At 41.9% G+C, this 26697-nt stretch overlaps 1 protein-coding gene across 1 annotated transcript in view; it reads left to right on the top strand.

Moving 5' to 3' along the window:
• Positions 1-26697, top strand: part of brsk2a (BR serine/threonine kinase 2a) — a 155039-nt gene that overhangs the window by 1111 nt on the left and 127231 nt on the right. The window lies entirely within an intron of this gene.

The raw sequence follows: 26697 nt of genomic DNA, 5'->3' as shown, positions 1-26697 counted from the left end.
GCAGGAGTGATGCAGCATGCTCTGTAAAGCTCCTCACCCTTAAAGAGAGAGAGAGGGAGAGTTAGACTTTTCTTTTTCTCTCAACTCCTCTCTGAGGAAAGATTTTCCTCCCATCTGTTGTCTAAAACGACTACAGTAAGTATTACCTTCCCTGCCCGGTCCAGCTGGTCATGCTGAGCTGCACTGTGTGCTTGTAAATGTTTGTGTGATCTCTCAGTCAGTAGGCTGTCTTGAAATATTCACCTGGCCACCTGGTTCACCTGACCACTCCCCGTTCTTCATTGACAGAGTTTGTCTCTTTGCCCTCCCGCAGGGTCAGTGTGTGAAATCTATCCAGATTTTACTCAAAATCATGTTGCATCTGTAGGCTGTTTAGTTCAGGTTAGCACATCTACAGTGTGATGACTGGGGTATGATCTAACAATGGGAATTAATGTTGCCAGCTATGTTGCAGCTGGCTTTTCATAACAGATTAATAGCAAATGTAGTATTAAAAGCACAGAGGTTCCTCTGCCTTTCCCCTGCAGTGCTTCTTTAATCATTTGTGCTTAAAGGAGGATCTCTCACTCAGCCATACTCTCAGGACTGTCTAATGGCTGTTTATGGTGGTTGAGCTGGCACGTGGTCTGCTGGGCACAGATGTTTAATAACATGGTGTGACTGAGATCATGATGTATTCACGGGAACTTTAAGGCAGATTTGGATACATTTTCTTCATGTCAGACACATGGAACTGTATGTATGTATGCTGCAGATTGTGTGGATTTAAACTTGTGTCAAGCTGCTTTGGTCCTTTTGCAGTATAACTGGGTATTTTGACTTTGGATTTGGATTTTTAATTGTGTCATGTAGGCAAAAATTTCTAATAGAATAACCCGTTAATTTTGAATACTTTTGGCCTGGGTTTGTAATAAAATTTGGTGCTTGAAATATACTGCCACAACATTGCATTGCATTATGTGTATGTGTGTGTTCTGTGTTGGAAATCATTTGGTTACTGGCGTCTGTGCAGCTAGCTCATGCCAAACCTATTCAGATTAATGACAGTGCATAATATCCCATTCGCCCATTAACCATTCGTTAATCTGTCAGATCTCTTTCCCAGGCCCCATGGAAAGGGTTGAGCTGGCAGCTCTGAGCATCCAATGGGCTGGGCTTGAACATGAGTGGCAGCTGGGCCCATCCAGTGGGCTAAGTCCCCCCTGAGCATTCCCATACTGCCATTGACTGATATTAGCAGTGGGGAGAAAGCGGAAGGCCTCTGGCTGATCTGGCTGTCCTGCTCAGAGGAGTGGTGCTGTTCTGCGTTCATTAAGTGATTAGGCCTAGTCCTGACACACACACAAATGCACATGGACCATGCAGTAGCTCTGGTTTGGCTTCTGATCTAATCCCCTTCACGGCCAAAGTCCCCTTGGCTCTCACTCACGTGGCAAAAAGGTAGCATGGGCTGGCTCACTCTAGCATAGCAACTTAGCATCTCCATATTATTGTTCAGATTCATTTGCGTAGGACAAGATATACACAGTTTTGCTACAACAATGACACATGCAAAGTATGAACAGTAGGAGCTTTAGAAAGTATTTGTAACATGCACACCAGGCTTCTCTGTCCCACATCCTTGTTTAAATTGTCAACTTTTATTGGTTTCTCTCCGGTTTCTGGAGACCATGTGTGCAGTCCCTGGGGTCAGCAGATATGGAGTGTCTGCATGGCTGACTACTGACTGGGGTTGAAGCCACAGAAGCATGGAGGCCATTTTCCAAGCCACAGACAGTCATTGTGGTTGAGTGGTGGAACCTGGCCAGGGCATTGTGTTTACAAGATAGTTTGTATAGGCACTGTGCTCCATATGGGTTTGAATGTGTCAACACCTAAATCTTAGCATTTGTTTTCTCAAAACACTTGTACTGTCACATTGTGACAGCCACCGCCCTTTTCTGTCAGTCACTGAATTAGCCCCATGAGTTGGCTTTTAGGTTGGGTATTGTTTTTTACTAGCTTCAAGAGACTAACTAATATCATGAAGCGACAGTAACTTGACAACTGAGGTAATGTTAAAATTTTCAATGTCCTCTGATCGTCTGTAACAGCCTTCTTGTATTTCAGAATCTTAAAGCTTTGTTTGACAAAGCTGAAGATTGTGGATTTGTATTTTTGCCAGTGCACTGACTTAAGACAGGCTGAATCATTGCTCTGTTCCACTAATGCGTCGGAAAACACTGCTGTGCTTTTCCATCACTTTGTTCCTGAAGGCTGTTGATTAGTGGAATAGAGGCCTGTTGTTTCGTAAACATTGCCTGTTAATCCAGTATACCCCCCCCCCCCCCCCTTTTTTTTTTTTTGGCAAGAGTTGGGTATTGACAGGCTCCGAGTTGGAGATTGATGTGTAGACTCCTTGATTCTTTGATTGACGTTTAGAGAGTAAAAACATCAGCGCTGTAGGGGCTTTCATATTGACTGTTCATCTGACAAAATGCTGTCTGTGATGTTGTGTCTTTGCCTCTCAGTTTAGTTCTTTCTCTGTGTTTCATGTTCTGTTCTGGCTTCACAGTAAGTAAGTCAACCTGATCTGGTAATACACTTTCTGTCAAATTCAGCAACTATGTCCTAATGCTTTGCTAGCATTCATGTGGACTAAAAATAAAAATCAGTTATTCATACAAAGGCCTGACTCTGTAAGTGGTAAACAAAGTGGCACATGCCAACACTGATCCAGCCAATCAGCAGGTGGGAGGACTGCAGGAGTGATAACTCATGTTGCACATTGTGGTGTTGCACGTTGTCCCAAAGGTGGCTGAGAAACAGCCAAAGCAAAATGTCTCAAGAGCAGATCCTGTTGTTGTGATAGCGATAGCATCAGGATAATTGTGAGTATTGCTCTCTCTGACGACAGGAAGATTTAAAAAAAAAAAAGTTTTTAGATTGATGCGTAATCTGAGATACTATGCTAAATAACATTACCTTCCTTGTTAACTAATGTTTTTTTGTGTGTTGAGTTTGGGTGCTTGCATGTGCTTTGTTTGATTTCTGTTGTATATTTTTGATTAGCTAGCCCAGTTAGTGTCGCTGTGTTGACAGTGTTTCCCCAGTATTGCTTACTTGGTCAATATGTAGCATTTAGTATGGGTTTCACTGTTACAACATGAAGTTGTGTTTGTCTTTGTACATGAGACAGTGTACAAAAAGCTCACCCTTGTCTTTTTGCTTATTTAAACATGCAGAGACATGCACATTAAGTAGATCATTCTGGGAGTCTGGTACATTGCATGGTAATGTAAAACCGTTAATTCGACATTGATTGATGGTTGGTGAGATGGGGATGGTTGATTCAGATCAATGGCTACTCCCAAAGATTTCCTGTCTGGAGGAAGAGATCCATACAGTTTCACAGCACATGATATTCCTGATGATGAGAAGTGAGGAGGGAATGCCCAGTCAATGCTGTCAATGAAAACCCATTTGGCAAAGCCACAGAAACTAAATGTGTCTTTGTGTATACATATATGTGTGTGTTGCTATTAAGATGTGTGGAGCTCAACCCTGTGTGTCTATCTTCCCTGTGGTCTCAAGACTGCCCAATAGAATTTGGCAGCTTTGACTTAAAATTGGTGAGGATATAAATGAAAGGCTGCAATGATAGACCCCTGTTTCAGTGGACTGATTCAGGTCAGACAAGGCCTGACTCAGTGATTGTGCTGAACACACACACACACATACACATACACACACATATATATATATATATATATATATATATTAGTCATTTCTTTGCCTAGCTATGGGCACTCACAGAAACAAGAAACTATGCCTCAAATACATCAGATTTAGTCAGACTGAGCTTTATAGCCTTTTCACTCTGTGGCTGAGGTTATATAATGATGATGGGCCCTGTCATTTAGAGCGCTTCTCCTCTAGAGGTCGACTGTTTGATCAGCCGAGCCGATTAATCGGCTGGTTTTTTTACACATTTTAATTCATCGGCAACGGCCCTTTTAGCTGCACATTAGGCCGATTTATAGGCAGGCACATCTGTGACTAGCTAAGTGTTGTTGTGGAACACGTGAAAACGTGTTGCGACAAGCAGGTTGTCACCACCGGTGTTCAGTGGGCTGATGTTCCCGTCTGCTGAAAAGCGTCCTAAAATGGTAAGAAAGTACTTATCTTTCATTTTTAATTTAGCCTTATTCATTTCATTGGTTAAATATGAAGCTACTTTTGGAGAGCAATTGCGAGTAACGTTTTGGGTCTGTATTGTTAGCGAGCTGTAGTTTGGGCTGTAGGCATGGGTACCAAAACATGCTAACATGCCAGGCGGCTAAATTAGTATAGTAGCATGCGTTGTATGGATAAACTCATATGTTATTCATTCTGTTTCTGTACTGGAGAGTTTCTCTCCCTCTGCGTGAGAGATGGAGCAACACACACATTGTAGCCGTGCCCTGTTTACATTTTACACACGCGGCTTCAGCTAATGATGGCAGGGGAAAACCATTCATTTCCAATGCATAATTAGATCGCATAATTGCATGTGTGCAACAAATCTGAAAGTAGAAACACGTGCAATTCAGACGAATATTCTTGCTAAAACACGCAGGATAACTTTCCTCAATAAATGTGTCTGTGCGTCCGACACATACAGGAAAGAGATGAAGGGGGAAAATTAAAATCGGCCAGAGGAATCGGCATCATATATCGGCCATCGGCTGCCCTGATTTCTAGATATCGGCATCGGCCAGAGAAAACCCATATCGGTCGACCTCTGTTCTCCCCTCTCCGCGTTGCTCCATCTCTTCCCTTCTCTGTCCCTCTTCTCCTGGCCAGTCAAGATTCATACAGGGATCCAGCCATGTGGTAAATCAGACAAGACCTTGGTGGAATTGCATCGATTGGGAGGAATGTATGTAGCCAACGATTTTCAGAGATTAATGATGAGGAAAGCGGTGGAGAACTGGGGCTTGGGGTGGTAGGACGATGAAGGCAAAGAGAAGGAGGAGGAGCAGACGAAACAGATTAAAAAAAACTTGAACTGAGAGAGCATGAAGCGGTCTTGAGCGTTGTGACTGCAGCGGAGGTTATTAATTAAGGCAAAGTATTGATCATTCTCTTCATTATCCTCCCCTCCTCCCTGATTTTCATCTCTCTATTGGTGACCTCCAGAGGAGAAAGGGGCTCAATCTTTAAATGGGAGGTCAGTAAATAAGTGAAGGATTGCTGGAGTAGTCTTCGTGTGCTATCATGAACGTGTGTGTTTATGTGTATGTGTGGGTTTTTGGACAGGCCCCATCACATCCTATTTGGCTTTCCTCCCAACTCAGTGCATCCCCTGCCATGTTATATAGTGTGGAGAATCAGGTTAGAAAAATATGATACTATGGTCCATTTTCTCATATTTATACGAAGATGCACTATACACACATCTGCACTCATATTTACAACCACAGTTTCATTCCTTTCCTCTGTCCATTTCTCTCTCTATATTGCTGAGCTCCCCAGACCTGCGTGGCTGCTATACACGGGGGGTTTCATGTAATGTGTTATTGTCTCATGTTACTTTGAATTTCATGGTTCTAGTTTTCCAACGCAGCAGTGGGAATGCAAGCAGAAACATGCCATTTCTCAATTCAACAGTGCTCCAAATTGTTACATTTATATATGGCTTCACACTGTTGCTTCAGTAAAAATATGTGTGGTGTTTTGCAGAGACATCGCTGCACCAACCCAAGTCTGTGTGCACTTTTGATGCTGCCAGTCAGGCATTCAGCCAGTCACTAGAGCCGAGTAGTGCTAGTGGAAAAGACCCATAAGTCAACTGCCATGTATTTTGGTCTTTGTCAGCATGGGGCATTTAGGACACACAGTATATTAAATGTCTGTGCACACAGCAGTAGGCTTAATCAGCCTGTTTCTCTCTCTCTCCCTCCCCTCTCACCCACCTCAGATTAACCCTTGCTGAGCCACCTGTCTGGCTCTGACTGTGAGAATGCTGAGTTGGTTGCCAAGGTTGGTTGTCTGGTTGTCATGGTTTCCCTGCTTCTTGCTGGTTCCCAGTCTGCCCTCATGAAGGAAGAGGGGGAACGCTCTTTCTCTCTCTCCTCTTACTTACTCTCTGTTACTCACTCACTGTCTAGCTCTTTAATTGGCTGCAATCTGAAGTTAATGTCATTAAAATTTGAAAAATTCTCTGTTGCATTTCCATGGATGCAAATTTGTCTTAATGTGACATTTCTTTTCATCAGCCTTATTGCTGTTTGTGATTGTGGCAAGAAATGAGTGAATGTATGTATGTTTTCACATGAACACTGCAAGTGTGTGTGCAACCTGTGACATACGGTCATGGATCAGACAGGCTTGCCCTGCTCTGCGCTCTGCGCCGTGTGCTGTATTCCCATTTAAATCTAGGAGATTAGCACATGTGGGGAGCCTTGGCTTTAGCAGTTGTCAGCTCAGCTAGCCTTGACAGGCTGTATTCAGATCGGGGGGTAGCTCATCTCCCCATTGCTGTCTCTCCTGCTGTACCATATTCATTAATAAATAGATGGGTGGGCCAGTGACCTTGACTTTGGTACAGTTTACTACCTGCTGGAACTAGGGACTTAATAGTGTTTTAGTGAGTATGAATTCACTTCTGAATGTGCTCATTAAGTCCAAATCCTTTCGAGTTCCCTATCAAATAAATTTTTTTTCTTTACTTTTTTTACAGTAACAAAACAAATGTTATCTGTGTAAGAGAAGCTATAAGTTAATGTTTATCACTGAAAACAGACAGCAGAACCTTCTTGTTACAGCTATATCACATGCTCATGTTTTCTAAAGGTCTGCGAGTGAAGTGAGACAGGGAGATCATGCAATGAAAGGGCTCTAGTGTTCTAGTGGAGTTTAACAGGCTAAGGACCAGTTACCAGAGAAGCATACTGCTGAGTAAATTATGGTAATTGACTGTCAAACCTACATCATGGACCAACCTGGGTTGGGTGTGGAAGATAAAGTTAAAAAACAAAAACACTTCTTTGTCATTCAGTGAATATCAATTAAACATGCTGTTGTTTTGCATACAAAATCCCCTCTGTGTTATCTGAAGGTGAACTTATTGCAGTGCTACAGGTCACAGAATACACTTGTCCCTCTCACCCACCCACTCCTTTATTCTTAGTTGCCTTATGCAAATATTGCATTTCGCAGTTGTCTTGTCGATTTCTGAACTTTAGAGCCTAAAGTCTGCCATGTTTGTTTCTAACAGTGTTGCTGAGTTATCATGCTTATGGATATGTCATACATCTCCTGATGTCAGAGGTTAGCAGAACGGAAAACTTTAATTAAGGATTCTACAAGAGATTTGTTTGACCGTAAATCTCAACAAATATTTTATCAAGCTGGAACCAGATCCAAAATATAAACTGCTGTCTGAACACTAATTCACATGGTTGAATTTGTGAAATAAATTGCAGTTTATGATATGGTGAAAATATTCTTTTCTTACAATTACAACATTTTATATGATGCTGACAGGTCCAAAAAAGTATTGTCTTTTGTGAAGATTTCCTATAAAATGTTCCAGTTGTAACCCGGCCTTTCTGTGTGGAGTCTGCATGTTCTCCCTGTGCTTGTGAGGGTTTTCTCCAGGTACTCTGGTTTCCTCCCACAGTCCAAAAACATGTATGTCAGGTTGATTGGTGACTCTAAATTGCCCATAGGAGTGAGTGTGAGTGTGTGAGGTTGTTTGTCTCTATGTGGCCCTGTGATGGACTGGTGACCTGTCCAGGGTGGACCCCTGCCTTTCACCCAAAGAGAGCTGGGATAGTCTCCAGCAGATCCCCCTGACCCTGGTTAGGAATAAGGGGGTATAGATAATGGATGGATGGATCGATATTCTAGTGGGTATAATGAAACACTTTACTTGGTATTGTATTTTCTAAATCTTTGTTTTGCCTTTTAATAGATGCATTAATGTTATAGTTAATCTTCATTTTTTTAAACAGAGCACACCAACACAGAGGTATAAAGTGCATTAGAAAAAGCACACTAAAGTAGTTTTATACTAAATGAATACAGCGCCAATCAGTTGTAAATATATGTAATGTGCTGTATAATACTACATAATATGCAAAATAAATAAATTGAAACAACAAAAAAAGAAAAGTAAAGCATTTTGTAGTTTAGTAGCCTATCAAATTAGAGAACTAAATTGGCCATTTCACTTGGGATATCTGTGCCATTAAGAATATACCAGTTGGCTTGCAAAGTTTTACCTACGGAATTATTATTGCATTTCCAGTGTGAATACAGTGAATGAATGACTTTTAAATGAATTACTTTTAAATTACATGAAACAGTGCCTTTGCTTCAGTAGACCTGCTGGCAACTCCCCTTGGACCGTTCGCCAGGATAAAGTACATGAATGAAAATGTGTGCTCATTTACTGTGTGCAGCGTGTCCCAGATGGCAGGGGCAAGGTAATTGTGATGCATTCAGAGTTTTCACTGCTACTTGCTCTGTTGTCAGCTCTTTAGGCTATGAAGCACAGCACTGCCCATGCCTCAAACACCTGAGATGTGGCTTGGTTGGGATGTGAAGTGAAGCAGACAGGACTATATGAGATTAGGTTAGATGAGCATGACTGCTCCAAAACTAACAACCTGCGCTGGCTGCTTGTCTCTGTGGCGCAGACATCCAACACTTGGCCAAACTGTAGAGAATTATCACTGTTAGCCTGCTCAGAACGTCAAGATGTCTTTGATTCGCCAAGACGGGGGGAAAAGGGACGGTTCTTCTTGTATTTCTGGTGACATTGGGTAGTGTTGCTGTCAGTTTACATTAAAACCACCTGGATCACAGGTGTTAATGCATCAGTAGTCCAACCAAGGTCCAACAAACCGCTTCTTCTATTTGCTTGTTGTTTGTTGCCCCCTTATCAGAGATTGGGTCAGTGGCTTAAGCCTGCTGCCAGGTCAAATCTTTTGTCAGGACTATGTATTTGGATGAAATCAGATGACATGAAGATGTCATACTTGAGGCAGCAAGTCCAGTATGAGAATGTTTCCCTGCATTTAACCTGAGTTGTAGTTTTATCCTGTGATGGTTTCTGAAAATATTTCAGTATAAATCTTTTAATACAGCCAGCACACTCTCCCATTTGGATTTTGCTCTGTTCTCATTGGCTGATTATCTTCCAACCAGCATTCAGCTCTCTGTATACCAGCTTAACCTCTCTTAATGGGGGTAGCAATATACACACTATCTATATAAACATTTAAAGATCATGTGCATCATCCATAATGTATTATGCATCACCACATTATTTCCACTTTATTCCTGGTTTCCATAAGTTATTTGTCCTGTTGTCAGAAGGTTTGTATGGTACAAACACATGTTTATTTAATTACCAAAATGATTTTCTTTTCCCTTCATAATGCTAGACATCGAATATTATATACTGCTGTGAGGTCAGAAGCAGTAATGAATAGGGCTAGGGTTTTTTTTTTTTTAATCTGTGCAGTGACAAAACATATTTAATCTGCTTTGTGTAAAACATGTTTTGTTAATATTTGAGGTTCAAGCATTTTTAAACACACTAATAACACAAATGGTGATTTTTAATTGTGATTATAATGAGGTACCAGACAGCTCTAACACTGACACTGATAGAAACTACACTAATGCACTATCAAACCTGAGCCCTGGACATCCTGCTGTGCTGAACAGTTGTAGGGCTTTCACTGTATATTTTATCACTGTTATCTTTCATTAACCCTGATCTCACCCAGTTATTTTTTTACTCCTCACTGAGGAGGCTGTGCTGCTGTGGAAACTGAAGTAAAAACAACACAGTGAAAATAATATTGATTGTATTTTCTCATTCAGTGAATATCAGTTGAAGAAACTGCTGATGTTTTCCATGCACAGTGGACTGTTTGTTGTGCTGCTACAGCTCCCAGAGCTCGATGGGTCACCAAATATGGTGTAACTGTGGTGGAAGGCTGAGGTTGAGCTCTCATCCTGTCAATAGTAATGCAGGTTCTTATCTTTAGCACGTTGGATCTTGGATCCCTGAAATATTGCATTTAGCAGTTGTTTAATTATCTTTAGAGTGATTATGCAATGGTTAAGCCAAAATAGTTTTTCTCCCTTAAAGACATGTAATGCATAATAAGTACTGGGATATCCAGATCTACAAGATGCTTAATTCAGAGCAGGCTGCAGATGTTACTCCTGTTTTAAGTGAGCTGTGGACTGCATTCTCCTCTTTCATGGGCTCTACTGGTAAAGAACAGCGTCTGAGAGCTGTAACTCATGGGACATAGTTGAACAGGGGGTGGGGTGGCAGGCTCACAAAAAGAGACCGTTTCTGAGTGAGAAAAAGAGTGATAGCAGTAAAGAATCTCTCAGGGTCATTGCCTCCATTATCATTCAGATTCAGCACACACAATGCACAAACTGAAGCGCATACACACACAAAAAGACTTGTTTCCATTCCTTGTGGGGACATTACATTGACATACATTGATATACAGACCTTACCTTAACCTCACCCTAACTTTAAACCAAATCATCTCTTTAAAATTCAGTTATTTACACGATAGGGACCTGGAGTTTGTCTCCACATGTCACTGTGTAAACAGCTTTCAGCCCCCACAGTGTAGCAAAAACACGGTACACAAACACACACAAGATGATTTTAGTTTCTACAGGAATCCCAGCTCTCCATATGATTGCAGCAGAGGAGCAGACGTCATCACTGGAGGAAATGCAGCCACAGCAGAAAGAATTGCTCTAAGTACGAAGCCTGAGGACACACACACACTCTCCCACATTCCTTTAGGATATTTAGTAAGCTTGTTCCTCCACTCTCTTTACTGTATGTGTTAGTACAGACATTTTGCACAATATTTTATAAACTTGTATATAGGAAAATGTACTGATGTAGCTGATGTAGTGACTTGTGCATATATGTGTTTTTATGAACTGAAAGTGTAAGTGCTTTGATATGAAAAGTCAGTAGTCATAGCAACAAAAGGACACGTGTTATTATCCATGCTGAGGGCATGTGTTGTGGCAGTGATTGAAGCAAATCATTTTGGTTGGTCAGTTGTGTTTGCTGTCCTCAGTGCTTTTTGATGCATTATGGTTTGTATAATGAGAGCATGAATATAAGCCAACAGTGTACACGTCCATTTGTCTGAGTCAGTGTTTTAGATAAGCTGACGACATATGCATGTTTGCAAGTGGCACCACATGACTCATGTGAGTGTATTATGATCATTGTGGTGGTTACGTCTCTCTGGTTGTAATGCTCTCTCCACCTGTTCGCTGTTTTGAGCGCCCAGTAACAGCTACAAGTGCTTATATATGAGCTTTAGGGCTATAATCAAATGTGTATGGATGCAACTCTTTGCTGCATCTTTTTAATTCTTTTGCTTCTTTAAAAGAAGTGCTTCTTTTAAAAATATTTTGGTGACTGAATGCATTTAGGTCATAGACACTATATTTTAGGCTTAATGAGTTAAGGACCTCACCCAGAAATTATTAGAAATTGAATTGAAAATGGCATAAAAAGAAAAAACCTACACCATATTATTGTCACTTCAGTGCAGTGTAGCCATTTTTGCTATACATTTAAACTCAGGAATTATTTATAATATCTGGCTTTATAGACACACTGCAACCAACTCATGTTTCTATTTCTGTCTATTATCCATCTTTTCCTCCATGGCTTGCTACCCCCTTCCTTCTTGGCCCTTCCTGCTCCTGCCCCCCTTGTTTTCTTGCTTCGTGCCTAATGGAGGCATTCCCCTGCAGCCTCCAGACCTCGTGCTGCCATTCAGCTCAGGTAGAGCTCATTTCATGCAAGATGATTATATCACACTGGCAGAAATTCAGGAGTGTTGTAAACCTACACAATATCAGAAAAAATTCAATTAAATCTTTATATATACTCCCCTTGCAGTTTATACCTGCCATTCTGCAGACACGCAAGATCATGACACATTCAGTATGCATGAAAACCCATTTCCACACAGTTTCACACGTTCTTGGTTACACAGATACACAAGCAAGGACAGATCCAGGTACATTATAGCAGTCATTCAGACACATATACTGCGCTGGTTATGGTTTTATCTGCAGCACCCTTTGTTTTAATGCTACAGTTATGATGACCTTTGTATAACACATTAATTCTTATGAGCATTCGCTCTCCCACCCTCTGTTCTTCTGTCTCACATTCTCATCTTTTCCACTGCGATGGAAATACAACAAATATTTGTAGAATTAAAAAAATAGTACCTATGTATGTAAATCAGCTAATTTAATGGGAAAGGAGGTGTCAGTACTTCTAATGGAAGGAGCATATCCTGTGCTGGTTTTATGGCCAGGGCTGGTAATTGCTTGTAAAGACCGATAGGAGCCGAATGTGTCATCATGCCGCATGTTACAAAGCACAGAGGAAGATGGCGATAGTAATTGGACATTGACATTAAATTAGCATGTGCATAATTTTCATGTGCTTCATCATCTTTCATTACAATTTTTAAAGCTCACAACAATGCATATGCTAAGATTTTATAGTTTGTCAGCATAAAGACATAAAAAATTCCATAATAAGAAATATCATTTAAGCCTGCATATCTGATACATTTAGTGCCTGAAGCTATACGATATAGCAACTTTGAGTCTTTATTCTATGCAGTAACCATATTTGTTTATGTCAACTTTCATTTGTATTTTGTGAGATGTACATTTTTATGTGGTGGCTTTTTTGCTTGGTCAGAAATAGGTTAAATTGAAATTATTTGAATAGAAATTTGTAAACCACTGCTACATACCTTTTGATAGGTAATTTAGAAGGATACATGCAACTTATGAGAAAAATAAAGACCTTTGAGAGTTTGTCAGGATAAAGAGATGCATCGTCTTCCAAGCTGCAAATGGGGAGTGTTTGTTGTTGTTTGTTTATGTTGCTAATGCCCTTAAGCTTGTGATTCTGAATGTATTACTCAGTCTTTGCTGGTGTCATTATACTTCAACCTCTTCTATTCACTCCTTAATGAGACCTGATGAAATATTCAAACCTTTACCTGGAGGAAGTCTGTGTTTATCTGTGTTTTTGTCTTCTCATGTGTGAGCCCAAATCTGTATTCTTGCATAGTCTTGGGTGTGCATCAACACTTTTTGATCTCTCTCTTAGACATGACATTCAGCAAGACAAGAGACAGATGGACCCAGGAATGCATTTACACCTGCAGACAGACATGACTTGAGCTGGTGTAATGATTTGTTTTTCCAGAATTTACCAACCCCGCTGATGAAGAGTGCAGGTGAGATCAGGTTCATTAAGCCTGAGAGAGATATTCTTGTTGGCTGGGAGTGTGTTATTCTAGGCCTTTTTCTTTCATTCCTCCTCTCTGTGTTTCAATAAGCACAACAGTAAATCAAGCAGACCTTTTAATTAAAAGACACTTTTTCTCTGCTCTAAAGACACTGAAAACAGGCAGAACAGTACATTCACTCAAAGACAAATGCACAGACAAAACACACTGTACCTCTGTGTCTTGCTCTAAAACATATTTAGTAGACTGTACTGTATATCTGAATAGAACAGAATAAAGGGAAGATTAAACTTTGAGCACACTCCCTGGTTTTTTGTGTCCCAGATTCTCCCAAATGTCCAAAAGAGGTAGTTAAAATACCCCTCGTCTTGTTTGACTTTCTGAAAAAACCCTTCTTCTTGCCCTTGTCCCCCTTTGAAGATCGCCATAATGAAGGGCTCTCTTCCCTTTGCACTATACTGAGCAGTTTGTATGTCACATATGAGAAGTTCCCTGTATGAGGGCATAGAGGTAAGAGATGAGTAGAGAAAGCTCATAGAGGTCCTCTCCTGGGGCCTGGGATGTGTGTCCAGACTACAGAATGATTCATTAAACAAGTCCCTAGACTCACATAGGTCTATTCTGGTTCACACAGAGGTATGACGTGGCCCTTGCCTTTACATGCACCTCACACACAGAGATCTCCAATGTCTTATGGAGAGGCTAAGAGTCTCTGGTGGAGGGGGGGAGAAGGGTCCTCAATCTATTTGAACTGTATATAGGCCTGCATAAAGTGATTAATAGTCTCCTTTTGGGCTGAAGCAAGTGAATGGTACTCACTTCAAAAAATGCTTGTAGCAGCATCTTGTGTTTTTAATATTGTTTAAATGTGTTTTTAAGGATTAAAAAGAAGAATTGGTCTAAGATTGGATGTTAGTGTGTAGGTACACTCTAACCTCAACTACAGAGTTTGCATCACACATTGGACACTTTGCAGCCGTTTCAAAAATTCACATGGAGGCAATGGTATGGGGTTCATTAGGTTCTAGGGATCATGTAAACTGGATGAAGCTGCGATGCTGTTTACTAATCGCCCTCAGATGAGCAAAACACACATGCCCTATAATGACTTCAGTGGTGCAGTGAAAGTACATGACATATGAATAATGAATATGCATATACACAATGTCCCTACATCTTTGAGTGCACACATACATCAGTGTTAGTATGTGTGTGTGTTTAAGAGATTAATCTGTGAAGGCCAGAGGTGATGGGGTCAGAGTAGAGGGGCCTGTGGAGCTAATGACTGTGATTAAGATAGGGGTTGGTGGGGCTTAACCTTTTATCAGGTCCTGTTCTTCAACACACTGTCCTCCTCAGGGCATCAGTACCCTTATCACTGGAGAGGAGATAAGGAAAGCATTTCTGAGAAAAGCCAGCAGGCACGTTCCATTTAAACAGATGGCATAATAACTGCATCCAGGAGCCAACTTCCCTCACCTTTTCTCTGTCCTGATCTGACGAACAAAACAGTGTGACCCTATGGGCTTCACTCAGTTGTTTTTCACACAATGCTATGTTTGAGTTGTTACTTATACTATGTTGCTATGTTACTTTTTTGCATTGTTTGTTCAGATTTAAGTGGGTCTATTTGAAGCAAAATGTATTCTGTGATAAGAGTAGCGCTCTCAATGTATACAACTTATTCATTTTAAACTTGCACAGCTAGTTATTTAATCAAATATATGGCTATTAGCAAAAGCATCAAGTGATGGATGACCTCATTTAGCTGTGCAGTGCATTGGAGTGCAAGTTTAAATGTGCCTTAAAGCCTTGATTGGCTATTCCATGTTATAGGAAACAGTCTTCATTCCCTCATATTTCTCTCATGTAAGCGTTTGTCATTTTGCCCAGCTTTTATTCACTTTTATAACAATAAACCTTAAAAATACTGTAGTGGCTCATGACAATACCTGATTTTAGTGTGTTAAGAAAAATTATTATTATTTGACAGAAGCTATATTTACAATCCAATATTCTCAAATGGTAATCATGTCGACAAGTAATTTATGCAATTATAGTAACACAAATAATGATCTGTGTTTGTATTACTTTAGCCAATTAGAAAAAACAAGTTAATTAAGCCAAGCCCCATTAGCCTACAAAATATTATTTTATTTGGACATGAGATAGCTACTAAATCGCCTGACTGCTCATATATTTCCAATAAAAAAATTTGCAAATGATCCTCATCATATTAAAGTCACTGGAAGCCTTGCTGTAATAGGGATTCCCCAAATTCCCCAAGCCTGCAGTGATTAATTTCATATCCTCAGCCCAGCACAAGGGTGCGACTGAACTGAGAGCAGAGGTCTTTTTAATTGGTTTTACTAACCTTGTTGTTTTTCAGAGGTGTTTATTTCTGCTCTGCCCATTGTCCTTTTTCCTTCAGCTTCATCTATGCTCCCCTCACCTATTTCCTTCTTTGCCCTGCCTCTCTCCTTTTCCAGTTGTCATCCTCCTTCACTTCTCTGAGGCTCTCTACAATACCCTGCCATTTCTTTTCCATCTCTCTGTATTACCTTTTTTCAGCCTAATGGGATCAACGGTGAACATGTCTCCCTTTCTAGCTTTGCTCTCTACAATATCCTCACTTATTGCTGTGAAGTTAATGAAATGGAGTACAAGAATGACCCCTTCCTTCCACTGACTCCTGTCTGCCTTCTTACCTGCAGTATCTCCATCTCCTCATCATTTCTTCTCATGCCTTTGTTGTTTTTTCTCCTTCTTGGAATCTTTATTTTTTGTGGTACATTCTTTTAAGTACTTGATTCTACTGTCTTTAGTCTTTGACTCTTAATCCTTTTCTTTGTGCACAACCAGTGAGACTAAGTGCATTTCTTCCCTTTCTAAATTTTCTGTGTTCTGCAGCCTAATATTGAAATTCAAACGATCTGCACACACCTAATGTTGTGCGCTCTGTAAACACAAGCACCACCTGCCTACTCCGCAGGCCTTCCTCACTGCTTTCTTTTCTTTCATGGCCAATATTAGGCTTTTATCAGTGTCCCCGAGTCTTTTTTGTATAGATTGTAATACGGTGTGAGAGGAGGTGTGTATATGTGTCTGCTGGTGTGCATGTGTTGTATATGCACCAGTGCTCTTAGCTCAGACCTGTATCCCTGTCAGAAATGTCACACATGGTGTGGCCCACACAGATGGATTTGTAGGTGAGGTGTGCATGTGTATGAGTGTGGTTTGCACGTGATGGCTGGTCTCTCAGCACAAATGGCGCCTGTAGCTTGACTCATAGGTTAGTCAATAAGGAAAATACATTTGTGCTCCTCAGAAATGATCTGTCACAAAGCCACTTTACTGATGCTGAATATAGTCAGTCACAGCCACGGGCACTCAAACACACATCAAACACAGGCAGGCGCAGTACATGCGCTTGCACCCAGTGAGTTCAGACAGCATGTCAGCAGCATCTCACAGTGAGTGGTTCCAATCAAGACAGTGATTCTGAAGTCAGACCCCCCTATGTGTACAGCCAGTCTCCCTCCTGCAAACCCACCCAAACACACACTCAACACAGATGAACATTTAGATATTCACGCCAAACTTGAGCACATGAAGATTCTGTTTGTGAGTTGCTCTTCACAGGACCATGCAGAGTGATTAGATCTCTCCTCTGCATGTGCACGTGTCTTTGTATGTATGTAATACTGAACCTGTTTGCTTCAGTACACTGCTTCGCTCATTGATGGACACCATCATAGTCCCATGTGATCACTATGGCAGCAAACATTCAGAATATTGATGGATAGATTGCACCACTGGTAACTGCACAGATGAACTGCATAAAAGTACTTCTACAAAAATACTTTCTCTGTCCCTTCTTTGTTCTCAAATTTGTCTTGTTATTCACATCCTGCAGTTCTCATTTTGTTCCACTAGTGGCTATAAGCTTTATCATTTTCCTCAACAGTTGTGATCAGAGAGAGAGAGAAGCAATGATAGAATGAGGAAGAGAAATATGTGAGGCTGTTGCCTTTGATGGTGCACCTCATTCGCTCATCTACTGTAAATTTCACACTTTGAAACTCCAGGCTGCATTACACTCAGGGGACTGCCTCTAATTGAAGTGAATATTATGTCATCAAAGGCCCATGAGGAAATAGTTCACATTTCACAGAAATGCAGGAACGATCAGAGAATGTTTATTTTCATTATCAGTTAATATGGTAGTTATTGTTTTGATTTAGTACTAAATTGTTTGGCCTATAAATTGTCAAACATAATGAAAATAATAAAAAAAAAAATCACCATCATAATTTTCCAGAGACTATGGGGGCATGTTTGAGTTGCTTGCTTTATGACCATTTGCAGGGACATCAGAGAGGTCCACTCTTCACATGGGGGGTGGAACTCTACGAATTGTGAGAGTGAGCTGTTTTTACTGTGGGGAAAAAAATAAAAGATAAATATGGACTAAAGGAAAGCAAGGATAGAATAGATGGATAGATAACCAATGAGGTAAAAAGAGATGGAGGCTAGCTGCAAGGATTAAATCTCACTCTGGCCTGGCCCTGCGAGATTACCAACTTACCAACTCAAGTGCTATGAAAACATAGGCAGATTAGGGACACACATGCATACACACAGCCACACATACGCACACACATTCACCCATGCTCATGAATATAAACACACAAACATTGTAATAGATTAGGCCTCACTGCTAGCCCAAGGGCCAGGGTGAAGCAGATGGCTGCCCTTTGTATTATGCAACCTTCCTGAGAACCAATTCACATGCAACCATATTGCATTTTCAGCACTTACACAGTGTGTGCACATATTATGCTATATTTTGTTAAATGTATATTACTTAGGATCTTTGAGTTGAGTGGATGTAGAAAAAGTGTGAGGGATGACTAAAAAGAAGCTGGGGTGTAGTAAGAGAGAAGAAATAGAGAAAGAAGCCAGGCGGACTGTGAAGTGGTGGGAGGGCAGTGCCCCATGCCAAGATGCTCAGAAAAATGCCAGAAAATCATGCTCATACACACATGCACACACACACAAAACACTCCCAGTAGGGTGGTGGGGCGAGCCAAGGTGACCTGACTAGGTGACAGGAGGGTCACCATGCCAACGGTGCTGACTGATGCCACCATGGCAAACTATGTCAGAGGCTGCTGAAAAGAGAAGGAAGGGAGTGAGAGGCCAGGGGTTTGTGTGTGAATGTGTGAGTGTGTATGTGAGTCTGTGTCTGTGTTTGTGTGTGTGTGTGTGTGTGTGTGTGTGTGTGATGTGGTGGGAGGGTGAGGGGACTTGTGTGGAGTCAGATGAAGTCAGGCCCTCAGAGGACTCACTGACAAGCTGACATTGAGAAAGTCTGTGTGTTACAATATGGGGTGGTTGTAGGGCAAGAAACCTATTAAGTGTGGTTGGTCTGAGACGGGCATAAACCATATTTTTGGGGAGTTTGGGCTTCTGGTCAAAACAGCCAAATACATATTTGAAAGTATTTACTTTAGTGCATGATACTAAATTAAATATCAGGAGGAAGCTGGCACCTTAAACATTTAGTACCAAAATCACTCTCAGTGGTCATTTGCCATGAATCTATGTACATCTTTCCTCTACCTGATTTAGCCTATTTATATTTGACTCTACTCTTTGAGAAAGATCTGTGGAAGTGTTGGTGAAACTCATTTATGTCTCTTATGTCTTTATGTCTTATGCTGGCACCCTGCTTTCTCAAGTCTATCTCAAACTCTTCCTCTCCCCTGCCTGCTCCCTCAAGGATGAGTCTGGCGCTGCATCACTTCACTTTCACTTCACTTCGCATGCTGTTGGAAAAAAACTGACATTGCAATATTTCTTTTAATCTTTGGTATTTTCATGGTATACATGAAAAAAGGTAAAGGAAGTAGGACCAAAATACATGTGGTTGTTCCACATCATCCTTTCTGTAGTTGAAATGCAACTGAGATTGTTTCTCTTGTGCAACCAAATCTTTGTTTTCTGTGTCAGAGGTGGGGATACTTTGATTGTTTTATGAACCGATCAGGAATGATTAGTCGTGGAAAAAGAAGAACATGCAGTTTCTTTTTGTTTGAAGCCAGAAAAAGTTGCAGTATGACATGTAAAGTCCAGAATGTATTTCATATAAGTACACAACAGCAAACTTTGAATTATGCAAGACTGGTTTGCATGTGCTGCTACCATCTTGAGTGTGTCACCTGAAAACCCTAACGTGATACAAGCATGAACTGGAGTGTGAGAGTTGCAGCTTGAGGTGAGGCACCATGAAATAGCAAGGGAAAGCTAACCCCTTCTATTTCGGTTATGCATAGAAATGTTCTGCACTTTAAGTGGCTCATATTGCCCTTTGTAGATTGAGCTCGATCTCCTCCACGGGTCTGTTGGAGTGCTGACTTATGTTCACCACACAGGCACACTGGACATTATTTACGTGTATGTACTTGTGTGAAGTTATGTTTTCAGGCCATAATTTGCCTTATTTGACATTGCACATTCTGCGATATAACTATTGCGTTTGCACACTGAAATGATGTATCCTGCAGCCTTAGATGACAACACAGGAAACGTATTACTGATTCACTGGTTCCTAATACACCTTACACAGTCCCTCTGGGACTAAATGAGTACATATCTATAGATATATATCTATAGATCTATCTATAGATATATATATAGATATTATAGATAGATAAAGATAAATAAATAAATCTATTTAAATAGATATATCTATTTATCTTTTTATTTATTATTTAATATTATTATTATTTATTATATTTATATTATATTTATTATATTTATCTTTATCTATCTATACTATCTATCTATATATATATATAGATATTTATATATAAATAGATATATATATATATATATATCTATATATAGATATCTATAGATATATAGATATATATATATATATATTGAAATACAACACAAATGCTACGGCAAGGGGGAGCCAGGACGCCAGGTCAGGGGGGAAACAACACCACCCCCACCCGAGATTGGGTACCAAGCCCCAATGACAAGCCCCAACACGCTCAGCACAAGAGCAGCTGACCTAAGAGTGAAGATCGTAGGCAAGATGGACACCTGGAACCTCCGCAGCCGGTTACCAAGACTAAGTGAAGTGCTCTCTGAAAGTCTACTAGAAGATGTGAATGCAGCATTATGAACAATCCCCACTGTGACCATCACCGAGACCAACAAGCTGATATACACCACGGCAACAGTGATCCTTGAGATGCTTGGCCACAAAATACATTCCACCACCAAGGAGCAGTACCCTGCATGGAAAAGGAGGTTAGAGGCAAAAATAAGGGCAACACGGAGAGAAGTTAGCCAACTGTCAGAACTGCAGAGAAGGGGGATGAAGTTGGGTAAGAAATACAGCAGGCTGTCCATACCTGAGGCCCTGGAGACTGCCAAACAACGACTCACAGCCCTGGCCACACGCCTGAAGAGGTACACCAGAGAAATAGAAGCGCGGAGAATAAACAGGATGTTCTCCACCAAACCATCCAAAGTGTACTCTCAGTGGGGGGGGGGGCAGTAACACGAGAGCAGACCCACCAAGGCTGGAGACTGAACAATACTGGAAAAACATATGGGAGAGGGAGGCATCACATAACACCAATGCCCAGTGGCTGGCAGACCTGAGAGCAGACCACAGCAACCTCCCTGAACAGGAACCAGTAACCATCGCAACGGCAGATGTCCGAGAAAGGGTCTCAAACATGAAGAACTGGACAGCACCGGGGCCTGACATGATCCACACCTACTGGTTAAAGAAGCTAACTGCCCTCCATGAGCGCCTGGCAGATCAAATGAACCAGCTGCTAATGGATGGGACTCACCCAGAGTGGCTAACTGAAGGTAGGACAGTCCTGATCCTGAAGGACCCCCAGAAGGGAGCAGTCCCATCCAACTACCGTCCGATAACCTGCCTCTGCACAACATGGAAGCTCCTGTCGGGCATCATAGCGGCTAAGATGAGTAGGCACATGGCTCAATACATGAGCGGGGCCCAGAAAGGGATGGGTAAGGACACCAGAGGAGCAAAACACCAACTACTGGTGGATAAAGCGGTCGCTCGAGACTGTAAGGCCAGGCAGACCAACCTGTGCACCGCATGGATTGACTACAAGAAAGCCTACGACTCAATGCCTCACACATGGATCCTGGAATGCCTGGAGCTGTACAACATCAATAGGACCCTAAGAACCTTCATAAGGAACTCAATGGGGCTGTGGAAAACAACCCTAGTAGCCAACCTCAAGCCGATAGCACAAGTCTCCATCAAGTGCGGCATCTACCAAGGAGATGCTCTGTCCCCGCTGCTGTTCTGCATAGGCCTGAACCCCCTCAGCCAGATCATCGCTAAGACTGGCTTCGGATACCGACTGCGAAATGGGGCAACCATCTCACCACCACCTCCTGTACATGGATGACATCAAGCTGTATGCCAGGACTGAGCGAGACATTGACTCACTGATCCACACCACCAGGATATACAGCAACGACATTGGAATGTCATTCGGACTGGACAAGTGTGGTCGAATGATAGCGAAGAGAGGGAAGGTTGTCAGGACTGAAGGAGTTGAACTCCCAGAAGGCAGCATAGCGGATGTTGAGGGCAGCTACAAGTACCTTGGAATCCCACAGGCAAATGGGAACCAAGAAGAAGCCGCAAGGAAAGCAGCCACAGCCAAATACCTACAGAGAGTAAGGCAAGTCCTAAGAAGTCAGCTAAATGGGAAGAACAAGGTCCAAGCCAACAACACCTACGCCCTGCCAGTCATCAGATACCCCGCTGGCATAATAAGCTGGCCAAAAGAGGACATAGAAGCCACTGATGTCAAGACAAGGAAGCTCTTCACAATGCATGGAGGACTTCACCCCAAATCCAGCATCCTGAGACTGTACGCTAAGAGGAAGGAAGGAGGCCGGGGACTGGTGAGCGTCAGAGCCACCATCCAAGATGAAACAGCCAAGATCCATGAGTACATCAGGAAGATGGCCCCAAGCGATGGAATACTTAGTGAATATCTCAGGCAACAGAAGCCCGATGCCGAGGAAGAAGAGCGAGAACCGTCATGGCAGGACAAACCCCTGCACGGCATGTACCACCGACAGATACAAGAAGTGGCTGATATCAAAAAGTCGTACCGGTGGCTGGAAAAAGCTGGACTGAAAGACAGCACAGAGGCACTGATCGTAGCAGCACAAGAACAGGCCCTGAACACAAGATCGATAGAGGCCGGGGTCTACCGCACCAGGCAGGACCCCAGGTGCAGGCTGTGCAAAGATGCCCCTGAGACAATCCAGCACATAACAGCAGGTTGTAAGATGCTAGCAGGCAGAGCGTACATGGAACGCCATAACCAAGTGGCCGGCATAGTGTACAGGAACATCTGTGCCGAGTATGGGCTGGAGGTCCCAAGGTCAAAATGGGACACGACTTCAAAGGTGAGGGAGAATGACCGAGCTAAGATCCTGTGGGACTTCCAGATACAGACCGACAAACAGGTGATGGCTAACCAACCGGACATAGTAGTGGTGGACAAACAGCAGAAGAAGGCTGTAGTGGTAGATGTAGCAGTCCCAAGTGACAGCAACATCAGAAAGAAGGAACATGAGAAGCTGGAGAAATACCAAGGGCTGAAAGAAGAGCTAGAAAAGATGTGGAAGGTGAAGGCAACAGTGGTCCCCGTGGTAATCGGCACCCTCGGGGCTGTGACCCCCAAACTGGGAGAGTGGCTCCAACAGATCCCAGGAACAACATCAGAGATCTCAGTCCAGAAGAGCGCAGTGCTAGGAACAGCTAAGATACTGCGAAGAACCCTCAAAATCCCAGGCCTCTGGTAGAGGACCCGAGATTGAGGAAGACACACACACACCACCCATAGGGGTGAGACGGGATATATATATATATATATATATATATATACATATTGATATCGATATCTATAGATATAGATGTAAAACATGTAACACAAAGGAACTCAAGCATTCATGTGCTCACACCATTGTAATTGTCATAACCTAAATCCACAATTTTCACATTAAGTTACTTGCATGCCATTTTTCTGAGTATGTGCTCTGTCACATAGACAACCTTTTTGTCATATTTGAAGAACAATAAGAAATAACATTGAGGGCGTCCTTAAGGAGTTGCTTAACATTTGCGACACTTGGTCAGATTTTACATTGGGAGGAATTTTTGTAAGTGCAGTGTTTAATTTGTAGTGTATAGCCACAAGGTGCAGATGGAAAATTCAACCATGCTGTGACACAGTTAAGAACCCCCAGGGGATAAAAATCAAGATATTGGGGGATAAAGAAGGCTTAGACAGAATTACTGTCTGAAGAAACCAGGAAGTCGTGTTTGAATGTGACCCAGAAGTTAGAATCTTTCTATTGATTTTTAACTTGCTACTAGAAGGCCATTTAAAAGCTTGTTGGGGAATAGAGTGTCTGTCTGAAGTTTCTAATATTTTTGCCCAGTTTGTTGTCTTAACCTTTAACAATTGTACTGTGTAAAAATATTATACTTTAATGTTTTTTGGTGATAATAATACCAGGAAGAGAAGTAAGACAGCAGTACACAGAGTGATCATCTCTAGTGTTTCGTAGAACCATGGGATGATTGACAGTACACTGTCTGGTCATTAAAACATCAAAGATTCAAGGTTAGCTCACAAGCCCTGGTGTGGCTCAGTGGGAGGATCCCCCAGGGAAACAGTCTCTCTCTCTCTCTCTTTCTCTCTCTCTCTCTCTCTCTCTGTCTGACTCTGTCTGACTCTTTACTTCTAGTTTCTGGGTTTAGTTAATCTCTTATTTATATGTACATACAGTATCTGCACATGCATACATTTTCAGCCCGTGACCAGTGCTGAGATGATCTGTGTTCCCATTACCTACTGTGGACAGGTGGTGGTGGGCGCAACCTCAGGCACTGTGAGTGAGTGAGGCCAGCCTGAAATATGGGTTACCCATACACACACACACACACATTGAAGCTCCCTCGGAGGAAGAGTAATAATAAGTCTACATGCATTCATTTTTTGTGAGAACAGTCATTACTGTCATCTCCGAATCACTTGCTGTCAGAGCACGTATACACACGAGAAGATACACACTCTCACTCACTCTGGCTGTTACCTACCCTTTTAACTTCCACTTCTGTATTATTTCTGTTTTTCTTCCACCTCCTCTGCTACTACTGAATCCCTGACATGACAAATCCCCCCCCCACCCACCCACCTGCTCTCGTTTGTCCCCCCCCCGGTTGCCTGTCAGCCAGGAGACAATAGGGACCGAAGCACATTTGCCTTTCTAAGGAGGCACTGCTTCTTCACCCTTCCTGCCTACCACATTTTCTCCCTATCGCCTCATCTTCCTCTACACTCCATCCTTCCACCTCAGTTTCTGTCAACTACGATAACTCATTAATATGTCACAGACCTGTGTGTGCCTTCCTGGGCACGTCATGGGAGACCTACCAGTGTAATAGAGTTGGTGAGCTTTGTGATTAGATTAAACACAGGGACTTGAGTGAGGTAAAGGCCAGATCTGCTGCCCTGTGTGGTCAGACTCATCACTGTGTACATCCCCGATAACAAAGATAAATGTCAGAAACATGAAGGGAAAACACTCATAAATGCAGTGCTTTGTAAAAATATTAGCAGAATGTGTGACACTATGAGCAAGAAGAACATTTAGGAGTTCTTGCTCTACATGTTCCCACTGTACATGTGGTAGCTCTTTGTTCTTGGCTGGTTGCAGTGAAGAACATTAAAGGAATAATTAAGACTTTGTGGAAATGGGCTAATTTTCTGTATTGTTGAGAATTTGATGAGAATATTGATACTTACTCTGTAGACATCATTAACAGTCTTCTCATCTAACTGCTAGAAAGCAAGTAAGCATATTTCCTGCAATTAACTATTATTTTAATGTAAGTACAGTCTGTTTAATTTGTTTCATTTTGCATTTATAGAAATATTTTTGCATTTTTTACAATTTTTTGCTTTAATCCCAAAGCTCTTAATAAAATATCTGTCTGGTCATGTCCATATATTAATTATAAGTATATCTTTAAAAACATTTATAACATTAATATGTGATAGAATTTTTTTTTTTTGTAGGATTTTTTTATATAAAGGCATACATTGAGATGCTCCTCTGGCACTGCAGCTCTCTCCTGCAGGAAGACAGCTTTATGTTTAAAACATCACTGACTGAGCCAGGTTCAGCTAGAGTTAAATGCTTTGATCAACATGCTCTTTGTGCCATGTGTCTGACCTATGTGTGCATTAACCAGGGCTTCTTAAGGATGGTGCTGCTCAGCACAGGGACTCCGCGGTTGGGCAAACCACGCTGTGCTCTGCTTTAGGCTGGGTCTTGAGTGTGTGTGCCCCAGGTGATTTTCCTGAGTGGTCCTTTACGAATTCCTCAAACATACATAACGCAACCACAGTCGAGCATTTGTACAAACACACATGGGGATTGACGTGCATGCACCCATAACATACACATATCTACCCATGTATCTGTAATGCAGGAAGAAATGTAGACACTTGCATGCACGTATAAAAAAACAGGCATACAGCCATGCACAGTATAACCCCAGGCAGCATGGATCAGTGAGATGCTTGGGTTGGCTGAGGTAAGGGTGAAGAAAGGTTGAATAACACTGCAAAAATATTTCAAGTCATGGCTCCAGATAGCATAAACTCACCACCATAAATTCTTCTTTTACCTGTCTTGTAGTGTAGCATATAGGATAGAAATTGCCCTACAAATTTCTTCCAAGTCCAGTGACTTTCTTTGTTATTGTGACTAATGGCCACTGATTGGCATGCAATCTTTTTAATGCACTTGAGCAGTTTGGACTGCAGTTTGGTTGAGGGGAATCATCATACTGGGAATTTGTTTTCTTAGCCTAGATTGTGAGGGAAGGGGGAACATTGATGTGGATGTATGTGTGCTGGTGTATGTGTATGTGTGTGCTGCATTACTGCAGAGCCCTGGTGAAGTTGATTCCTGTCAGGCCCATAGCACCACACTCAGACAGGGCTTGACCAAGCGTTTAAACACTGCTCTAGGATTTCCCGCTAGTATGGGCTGAGGGGAAGTGTCAGTTTGAGATGTGTGTGTGTCTGTGTGTGTGTGTGTAAAACCAGCAGTTCAGAGAGGCCAAAAACGTTGGATGGCTAGCTTTTGGCATCAGAGACCAGGAGCAAGAGAGAAGTTTGATTTAAAATACAGAGGTCAATTGTACCAGAGCGGAGTGTTGTTGAATGAGAGTCCACTTGAGAGCAAGGATAACTCAACACCTGAAGCC

The sequence above is a fragment of the Mastacembelus armatus genome, chromosome 6 (genome assembly GCF_900324485.2).
Source record: "Mastacembelus armatus chromosome 6, fMasArm1.2, whole genome shotgun sequence".
NCBI lineage: Eukaryota > Metazoa > Chordata > Actinopteri > Synbranchiformes > Mastacembelidae > Mastacembelus > Mastacembelus armatus.
Note: the sequence above shows the minus strand (reverse complement) of the source record. Positions and strands in the feature narration are given on the sequence as shown.